The 10,550-nt window shown below is 40.5% G+C and overlaps 1 pseudogene; it reads right to left on the bottom strand.

Annotated features, from left to right (window-relative positions):
- Positions 1-888: 888 nt before the first annotated feature.
- On the bottom strand, positions 889-1,950 carry LOC149128517 (kynurenine/alpha-aminoadipate aminotransferase, mitochondrial pseudogene; annotated as a pseudogene).
- Positions 1,951-10,550: the final 8,600 nt, after the last annotated feature.

Here is a 10,550-nt window from a genome sequence, read left to right as displayed (position 1 = left end):
CAATAGGATGAAGGAAGGAATTCCAAGAATTCACATTTGCAGCTCATGTGAAGTACATCTGCAAGTCTGGCTGCGCTGGGAGTTCAGAGGAGTCAGAAACACATAACTGGAGAGGAAGCTTGAGGCCAGATGGTAAAGGACCACACTCAGCTAAAGAGTTCTGCTTTTCCAAAGAGTGCTAGAACTCTACCCTATCGCATCTTAAAAGGAGATTTTGAGGCCTTTCACAATAACTCCCTTATTATAAATATAAAGTTAATGGGCACAAGATCGTCCATAATATTGCTATGATCATATTTAAGGGGACTTATAAATCTCATGGAAAATTTACATTATTTTTCATTGCATATGTGCATGAACATTTTTTGAATATTTACTTTCAGAATTTTATTTTAAAGGGATTTCTGTGGCATAACCTGATGGCTATGGTACTCTGACTAAAAATCATTTATAATGGTCAAATTGTAAGAACTTTTATAACAGCTCTATTAAATTCTCTTGAAAATAGAGAAGTACATATTATATATACACCTTAGAACTAATCATTTCATTACATTTTCAAAATGACTTGTATAATTAGTTTCAAATAAAATTTATGAAAAATGACAGAGCAACTACAGAATTCTGTACAATAAAATCCAAGATAAAAATAGTTTTATTCAGGTTAAAAATTTATCAAAGGGCGTGAGTGATTTATAAATATATTTTGGTGATCTAACATATGTAAAGGTACTTTAAAAGCAGTCTAGTTAAATTAGTACAGATAAATAGTTACAGCTCATTTTAAAAAATCCAACCTGTACGATTTCTTCCAGTTAAATAGAAATAATTTCTCTGAAAACATTTTATAAGTAGTCTGATTATTTTAGTTTCTTCATAAAGATTCTTTTATAAGTGGGCTAATCTCTGGAAAGCTGTATCAATCTGTCTGGAGAAACTATGGAGGATATTTTCAAGTAAGGGCTAGGAGTGGAGCTGTTGACATAGAAAACATCTTCTGGAAACAATAGTGCTTGTCTATGTGAGACAAAAAAAAAAGCTCCTCTCCCCATTGGTGTAGAAGCTGTTATATATTAAACTGTGTGAAAGTGTCTGGGTGCGTTGATAATACTTGTGTGTGTAATGCAATTCTGTCTCTCAAGGATTTGGGGTAGTCAGAAACCCTACTCTCAACCAGAGAAGAGGCTCTTGAGAAAGAATTGGCTTGCTGACAGATCTGTCAACCTCCACGGAAAGCAACGTTTGTGTCCAGGACTTGCTGAACTGTTGAACATGTCAGGATCATCTGTTATGAGAAAAGCATACTTTCTTGCAAGCTCATAGATTTCCTTTTTTGCAGTCTCTTGTCCAGGAGACTCCAGGAGGTTGTTGCCATTTGGGACAGTGTGAAGAAATTTGGGAGTGTTTTCCCTCGGGTTCTCTGAGTCTTCTGGTTGCCATCTGGACAGGATTTCTTTGAGGGAGTCTGCCATAACCCCATCTTCATCACTGGCTGCATTCGGGACGTGGCTGCAGACCTTGAAGTGCTCCTGCATAAACCTGTTCGTTCAGCAGGATATCATCTCCAGGATTAATGATCACTTCAAATGCCTTACAAAGCCGATCTTGGCTGCCAGATGTGGAACAGACATCCATTTATCGTTGATCGGTGGATAATGGATGGTGGGAGGACAATTTAACTTGTAACTGTTTTAGCCAAGAGAAAAGCTCTGGAATTCCAGCACTTTAACACTGAAGTACTTTCTTCATTATCTCTTCTCCCAGTTGGGTGGTGTTTCCATTTTCTACAGTGATAATAGCACTCTTATAGGGGAATGTATTTGGATTTGGATATACGGGAACCGAGGAGATGAGCAGTTTTGATGCCCTGCCCAATATATCAGCCGTGGTTCAGATGGGAGAAGGCTTTCTGGCTGGGCTCATGGCCGTGAGGTACCATGGGTAATTCATGTGTGTGACAGCCAAGCAGGGAGCTCTGGCTTCAGGTGTGAATAACTCTGTCCCGGGTCATTGCCCTTGGTGCACAAGATGTGGGGATGAGGGTTGGCTCAAGGCACCTACAACCCTGATGTAGTGCCTGAATCAATTTTAAGCCAGCATGACTTGCCCTTGCTGCTGAGAGTCACTGTAACACAGTGTCCCTGTCTGTGAACTTTTGGAAGTACTCTCATACTCAATTAAGTGGTGGTAGGACTGAAAGAAATTATGTCAAATTATTTTCAATAATATGATTTTTTCCAAAGTTAATGACTTACATCTACATGGTCAAAAACTTAGAATTTAAGAACCTGTAGGTGTTGTGGGAAATGGAGATTTTTCATTTCCATTCTCTTCAACTCTACTCCTAAGTCCCAAGATCAGCTACTTGTCTTTCCTGGGACAGGCAGCACTCAGATTTCCAGTGGCTTTGTATGGATAAATTTTGAGGCTATCTGGAAGTCTTTGAAAAGACAACTGGATAGGCTTCCCCAAACCTGGGCTTCCATGGACTGGCAGGCCACATACAAGCAGTGATGGGGTCTAGGGATGACAGCTGGATAGGCAGAGGATGAGGAGGCTGCATCTCTGAATCCCAAGGGGCAGTTGACAATCTGTCCTTGCATTACTGGGTCATTGCAGAAGACACCGCTGCAGCTGGTCTCATTACCTATGAGATTCTAACACCCAATACCAGACCCGAGTCCTACTGAGAAAAATGACTGCCCATGAGTGGCCTCCCAACCAGAGATGGCAGATTTAGAGGAAACCTGTCAGAACCTGTGCCACTTAATTGGACTCCTGCAAAATTAAAATGACAGAGAATAAATAAGAAACAGAGTAAGATACAAATCTCTTGTAGTATTCTATTTATATTCCCTAGAAAATAAGGAATCTGATTATAAGGAATGCTCCATCTACAAAGAAACTAATTTCTCACCTATATGTCCTAGGAGAGCGTAGCCACCATTAGAACAGGGATGATGTGTTCCTCATGTATTAAGCATAATACTGGCACAGAGTAGGTAGTAACTAGAAGCTACAGAGTACATAAACAAAAGAATAGGCCACCTCTTTCTCTTGGCTACTTTCTCTTTCTCACTACTGTCTCCTATCTTCCTGTATTTCAAAACATCCACACCCCATACTAGTGGATAGCCTGTTCACCTGCTTATAGTGATCTTTTTTCCTCACAAAAGGATTCTAATACTTTAGAGCCACTGCTATATTTCATGACTCCTTAAACAAATTCTAAGAAACAATGATAAAATTTGTAGCAACTTCACATGTCAACCCGAGTGCCCCAAGGTTATCTTTCTTACAGAGGGGATTGGCAAACTTGGGAAATTTGTGACAAAGTTCCATTACAAACGAAAATTCTATGGCCAGAGGAACCTGAAAAGCCCAGGAGGAACCTATAAGAATTTTTAAAAGGTTTAGCTGTCATGTCTATCTTCTTAGCAGACAAGACATATAGACATTGAGCCATTCTCTGTGTTAGGGCGGAATGTAACCCAGTTTAATCAGATTGATAATCACATTTAAAATTATATAGAAAGTGAACATTGGGTTTCAAGGCAAAACTTTAATAAAATATTAAATATTAGCTTTTAAGAAAGATTTAAGAAACAAATAGAGATAGCGTCTTTGGCAATCAGAGCTTTGGGTATTCAAGTAGTGACATGCATCTGAGTATGTTAGACCCTTAAAATATTTTTATCTTTTTACCATGATTTTAGTCTTTCAGGGGACCTGGGTTTGCACTATTAGTTATTTTATTTGAGCACAGTTTCTATTAAAGGCCTTTTATGACCTATAATTTACAGGAGTCATTTCAGCTTGAGACTTAGATTCATCTAATATCTATTGGGTGTTTCTATTTATGTCAAAGATCTGTTTAGAATAAAAGTGAGAATAAGACAGACACTATTTACCTCCCTCCCAGAATGTACAACTTAGTAAGAATACGACACACAAAGTCACATAATGTGATATGGTTTGTGATGGTGAAGTATGAGGTTCTCTGAGAACACCATGGAAGAGTGGGGAAGATTGCCTAGAAAACGTGCTAATGAATTGAAGGTGAAGAGGATTTAGATGAAATAGAAATGAGATAGGAACACAAAGAAAGATAGTCCACACTAAAGTAGAGAGGAAAAGTAGTACGTTTGAGGAATGGGCCAGGAAGTTGGGCGGATGGACAACCACAGCCACCATAGGAAGTTATGGCAGTTATGCTCTTCACACAACCACGGGAGGAGAGGGTGTGGATCCAGATGACCCGCTCCTCGTCGGATCTTTCCCCCTGGCAGGAGGCTGCATCTGCTTGGAGAAGAGGGTATCTTTTCCAAGGAGTACAGAGTTGTCTTTTGGGCTCACTGGGTCCTGTTAAGACTTTTAAGTCAGGGCAGAATATGAAGGGCCTAGGACATTTTGGACTCCAGTCCTGGGAGCACTGGGAACCTCTCCTGTACTTTAAGCCTGCGAATGGCAGATCAGACATACATTTTACAAAGTTTACTAATGGTAAGTGGACAGGGGACAGGGAGAAGGTTGGAGGGAGGACAGAAGTTCAGAGGAGAGGTAAGAGGGGCCTAAACTAGGGAAGGGTGTGGAGAAGAGTGATTGTGGTGGTTCACTGAGGTTTGGGGTCTAACGGAAGTGGAAGAAGTAAGGGCTATGCCTGCGATATAGTCTTGAGCAGCTGACCTGACTGTGCTGTCTCCAGAGCCGGGAAGCAAATTGAATGCGTAAACATTAATTTCAGTGTTGGATATGCTCAGATTTTTATTAGGTGGGGATGTGAGATAGCTGCTTACATTAAATAAATTGGAAACTCCAGAGCTGAGACATTATTTGGTGACAGCTGTATAACCATGAAGTAAACATGAAATAACAGAGGAGTGCCTAGAACTCTTATTGGTGAAATGAATGGAAAATATGAGGAGTCTTCAATGAGTTCATGGAAAATGTGTATTGTGAAAAACTATGCATGGGTTTCAAAATGTTTTGCACTAAAATAAACTTCGCTTTAAGTTCATTTTTCCCACAAAGTTCTCAAGGTACCCTCATTTGGATTAGAGATAGAAAGGAAGAACACAGCATGAGAGATGACAAGATATGAGCTGAGGAAGACTTCTAGAACTCCTAGTTCCTATCCTTTGTTATTAGAAAAAGTATTTTATAAACGTTATTCCTGGAATGTTCTCTCTGTGCATTGCTTTTTGGAGGTAGGTGTTCAAGGCCAAAGAAGTTGGGGCTTCCTTGGAATCCAGGTATTTTCGGCATCCTTATTATTTAGAAGGGGAAAAAAAACTTCTAGGTAGCCTTTGTACTTAACATTCGCCCTTGCTTTCTTTCCCAGATCAATTGCTTCTGAAAATAGATGAGCACAGACTTGCATCCTTAAATACTTTCCGGTTAATAGTGATTGGGTACCTGCTGGCACAAGGGGGACCAGGTTTTCAAATCCCAATGGTCATGCAACAACCCACACTTTAAAGGGGCTTCCTCCACAGGCTTCAACTCAAACCCCAGCTCTGCCATTTTATTGGATTGAGGCTTTGGCAAACTACTCAATGTCTCTAACACTCTGTGTCCTCATTTGTAAATAAGATGGTTGGAAAGATTGAATATTAAATGTGTATAAGGTGTTTGGCACCCTTCCTGGCTTATGGCAAACGTTTAGTGAATACCAGTTGTTATTAATCATGGAGCTGCTAAAGTTAATATTTAGTTTTTATAAATGGTTTAATCTAACCCTAAATCCATGGTGCCAGTACTTGGTTTGGAATTTCCCTTTTATTTTCTCAAGTTATTTTTTTAAATTAAAACTATTTTCTTTTTAATTGAATGCTTAACAATTTTTATCAGGCATTTATTATATATTAAAACTAGTGCTGAGGCATATTTTAGAATTCTGTATATAATTTATAAATCTAATTAAAACCTCCAAATACTCTTTGTATTATTACTGGAATTTTCTGGATAATTATGAATCTTAGAAAAATTAAGTGACTTGACCAAAATATCTGATGATTAGTGGCAGAGGTGTTATTCAATACCACTTTTTGATTTCCTTTCTCACTATACCAGTTGACTTTCCTATATTAGTGCAAAAGATAATTAAGGCTGGCGCCGTGGCTCACTAGGCTAATCCTCCGCCTTGGGGCGCCAGCACACCGGGTTCTAGTCCCGGTCGGGGCACCGGATTCTGTCCGGGTTGCCCCTCTTCCAGGCCAGCTCTCTGCTGTGGCCCGGGAGTGCAGTGGAGGATGGCCCAAGTGCTTGGGCCCTGCACTCCCATGGGAGACCAGGAGAAGCACCTGGCTCCTGGCTTCGGATCAGCGCAATGCGCCGGCCGCAGTGCGCTGGCCGCAACGGCCATTGGAGGGTGAACCAACAGCAAAGGAAGACCTTTCTCTCTGTCTCTCTCTCTCACTGTCCACTCTGCCTGTCAAAAAATTAAAAAAAAAAAGATAATTAAGGAGACATATAGTTGTTTTGGGTAATAAAATAATGATTTGAGTAATGTAAAATAATCTAAGATTTTTTAAAAGATTTATTTATTTATTTGAAAGGCAGAAATATAGAGAGGAGAGAGAGACAGAGACAGAGAAAGAGAGGGAGACAGAGAGGTATCTTCCATCTGCTGGTTCACTCCCCAAATTTCTGCAACAACCAGGGCTGGGCCAGGCCAAAGCCAGGAGATAGGAACCAAGAGCTTCCCACATAGGTGCAGGGACCCAAGGACTTTGGGGATTTGCTGCTGCTTTCCCCAGGCCATTAATAAGGAGCTGCATTGGAAGTGAGGTAGCTGGGACTTGATTTGGTGCCCATATGGGATGCCAGCACCACAGGTGGAGGCTTAACCTTCTACACCACAGAGCTAGCCCCGAAAGAATCTAAGTTATTTTGACATTGTATGGTTATAGGCTAAGTTACAAGTAGTCATATTTTGAAAACATGGTTTTTAAATGTGACTTTGGTTCTTTCAACTATATTACTTTATAAGAATGAAGTTTTGTTCATTTCTGTTGCCCTTTTCTTATGGATACTCAGTTTTGTTCAGGTCTATCCTTGTTCCACAAAGCCATAAACTTTGCAGGTAGCTTACTGTGTTCCAGGTCCAAAGGTTTGCTTAACTGGTGGTCTAGGGTGGAAAGTCCCACTTTGTTTACTAGTGAATAGGAATGTAACCCAAGTCAGGCTTATGAGATTTGGTTCTCTAAGACCCAGGAAGGAAATAAAAAAAATGAATGCATCATGAAGAAAAGAGTGTTTAGAGAAAAAACTTGACAAAAATTGTAAATGGCAAGATAGAAAAATGTTTCTTTTTAAGGACACTTTTTTGAGGATATTTTAATCTAATCTTTTTAATAGAATCATTGGTGTCATTTGTAAATTAAAATATCATCGACATGTAAAATATGAATCTATTACAAAAAGTAATTCCACACTTTCCCATCAACTTGGAAGTTGTTCCCTATTTTTCTGCTTGGAGTGGGAATTTGTCAAAAGACTGTTGTAAGTTCTTGCCTCCCCATCCTGTCTAGGCTGTTTTCTCAGCTTGTGAGTAAATCATGACCATTGCTTGGGCTCACAGGCAAAAGTGAATATCCTTTCATCTGGTGTTGACTGTCCTCTGGTCCAGACTGTAACATCAGGGAGGACTCTGTTAATGAGTCTCTAGCTTAGCCTGTTGTTGCTGAATGATTTTTTTCATGGCGTCCCTATTCTCAGCATTCAAGAAATCCATAACATTGACCTGTTAATAGCGTCTTTGTGTGGCAGATGCCATGAGCACATTTCTTCCCCTTTCGGCACACTACATAGTATGCAGAGACAACTCTAACCAAGCAAAGTTGTAATAGGTGTAAATAAATAATTTACCATTTCCCTCATAGGACAAATGACTTCATGCTAATTTGGAACCTGGCAAACTTGGCTTGCTTGTTAGAAAATTTTAGAATAGTGTGTCCCCTTACTGCAATTCCTGCCCTATATCCTATGTTATATGGCAAAGTTCCAAATGAATAAATGCGTTGTGCTTCTCCTAACACTATTTTCTGGAAGACAGGAAACGTATGAGTGGCAGAGGCAGAAATTTAATGTTGCTTCTGCTGACTGATCCCTATTTTTCATTTATATATTCCTACCATCCCAGATTGAAATTGTGTTATTTCTACAAGTCTGTCTATATGAGGACCCAAGATATCACCTCTGAGGTTTCATGAGCCACTTTATTCCCTGGGATTCAAAGTTTCTCTATTTTTAGCAAGCACAGATAGACATGGGTATCTCTTGGTGCTGAGGATTCTGGACATCCTAGGATGCCTACATTAAACCCAATGTCTTTTCAATGTTAGTAGAATTATGTTATTTTCTGATTAATTTAACATCATTTCAAATATTGAAGGACTACTTGGTATTCAAAAGCATAGTAGTATAACTTGGACATCTTGCATTTATGTCTGTGAAAGCTTCGACTTTGGGTACAAAGTTATTTTCCAATATATACTTGTTGAGTCCCAGCTTTGTGCTGGGTACTGATGTAGGCACTGGAAATACACCCATGGAAGAGGAAAACCAATATCTCAAGTAGATTATTTTCATGGTAAAAAAGAAAGATAATGTGTAGTAACCTCATAAATGTGTTACATGTTATGTATGCTTCAGAGAAACCAAAAAACTGGAAGGTGGCAATTGTGGGGCAGGTGCTGTCAATTTTGACTGGCTTTCTGATAAGGGCATGTAGAAAATGGGGACCAAGAGTTGCATTAGACAGTTGAGAGACTGGATGACTGGAAAAACCATCTATATGCCAGACTGATAATCAGGTACTATGCAGTCATTTACCCTGTCCCATGACCTGTCCCTGTGCCATACTAGTTATTTTGAAAATACTCCTTGTTCACAATGGCAAAGAATTTTGACAGAAATATTTCTGTCGAAGAACCCAGTGAGACAAGTGCTGCATTCTTCAAGTTACAAGGAGGAATGACCTGGAGGCGCCGTTACAGATGCAGCATGGAGGGACAGGTGCTGGTCCTGTCTAATGTCCTGAGCCTCCAATCAGCCGATGTTCTAGGGAGAAGGTTGAGATAATGATCCTCAAGTGCCAAAGGGGAATCAAATGAGCAGCCTTACCACCTCCAGAGTCAGTGAAATAAGTGTCGTTGGAGGGAAAAGACAGCTTGAGTTGGTTATCTGCAAAACAGCGATGTCAGAAGACAGCCCAGATTTCAGTTAGACAAGAGTGGAGGGAATATCAGAGAAGTTCAGCATGAAGGATGTTTTATCGATGACAGGTAGGGAGCCTCAGAGGCTAAAGTGGCAGTTCAGAGAGAGGCCAGCTAGTGGTGAGCTAAGGGAGTGTATGGACCTACGTAGTGATCAAAGCCCAGGAAACAGGGGACTGTATTAGTCAGAGTTCAGTGGAGAGACACAATCAATAGGAAATTTATATAGGAATATGAATGGCAGCGAATTAAGGTAGTTGGTCCACATGACTGTGGCACCAGAGAAGTCCAAGGACAAGCAGGCTGGATACCCCAGGATTCTGGTAGCATGGCTCAGTGCAAATCCAAAGGCCTCAGGAGCAGGAAAGCTGGCTGAGAGTATATAACTCTTACAAGGAGCCCGAGTGCTAGCCGAGGGGCTGCGGATGTAAGTTCAGCTGTGGAGCATGTCTCAGCTCTCAGGGTGAGAGACAGATTGATTGACTTTCTGCATTTATTCTCTCTGGACCGTGGCCAATGAATGGTATCCACCTATATTGAGGGCAGGTCTTCCTCATCTAGGCCACTCCCACTCCTATGTTAATCTTGTTTGGAAAGACCCCTGGCACACCCCGAAATAATGCTTTCCCATGTTTCTAGGTATTCCTTAGTGCGGTCAGTTTGCACCTAGAATGGACCATCACAAGGAACAAAGGCATGCTCAGTTAGGGCAGGGAGTGATGTGTCCTAAAGGCTACCCAGTGAGTGTGGGGAAGACAGCAAGAGGCAGCTTTCTGGGAATACGCAGCAGCGGAAGGACTGTGTGATCTGTGTGATATGTGACTGTGGGTGCCCTCTGCCATGTGGTGGGCATCTCATAACCAGATACTCAGATAAGTGCCACAGCTCTGTTTCTATCACCCACCTAAGGTCAAAACACCTGAGCCAAAATGGAAAACTTCATGTAATTGTTCAAATGGTTTTGAAATATCCAAATGATTTCATTATTTGGACAAAACTTTTGTATGGCTGTCTGAAAGTTCAGCTTTTGGTTTGTTGAAGTTGCAATTTTTAAAGACCTTTGTTTATTTTGGCCAAAATTACAGAGACTCTCTAAATGTAAGGTCACCACTTTACAGAGGAAAGGCAGGTACTACATGAATGTAATTCCTGGGTGTGACTCACAGCCTGTGTGTGTGTGTGTGTGTGTTGTAGTTTTTCCAGATTGTATACACACACACACACCCATACACAAACACGAGTTGATAGTCAGGAACCAGATTTTCTGATCACATGAAATTTCACATCCAGGAGCTTTATTTAGATATCAGGTTCAAGAACATTTGGCAAATC

Source organism: Oryctolagus cuniculus, chromosome 1 (genome assembly GCF_051225735.1).
Source record: "Oryctolagus cuniculus isolate XC-2025 breed Fujian yellow rabbit chromosome 1, ASM5122573v1, whole genome shotgun sequence".
Lineage (NCBI taxonomy): Eukaryota > Metazoa > Chordata > Mammalia > Lagomorpha > Leporidae > Oryctolagus > Oryctolagus cuniculus.
This window is presented reverse-complemented; position numbering and strand designations above follow the sequence as displayed.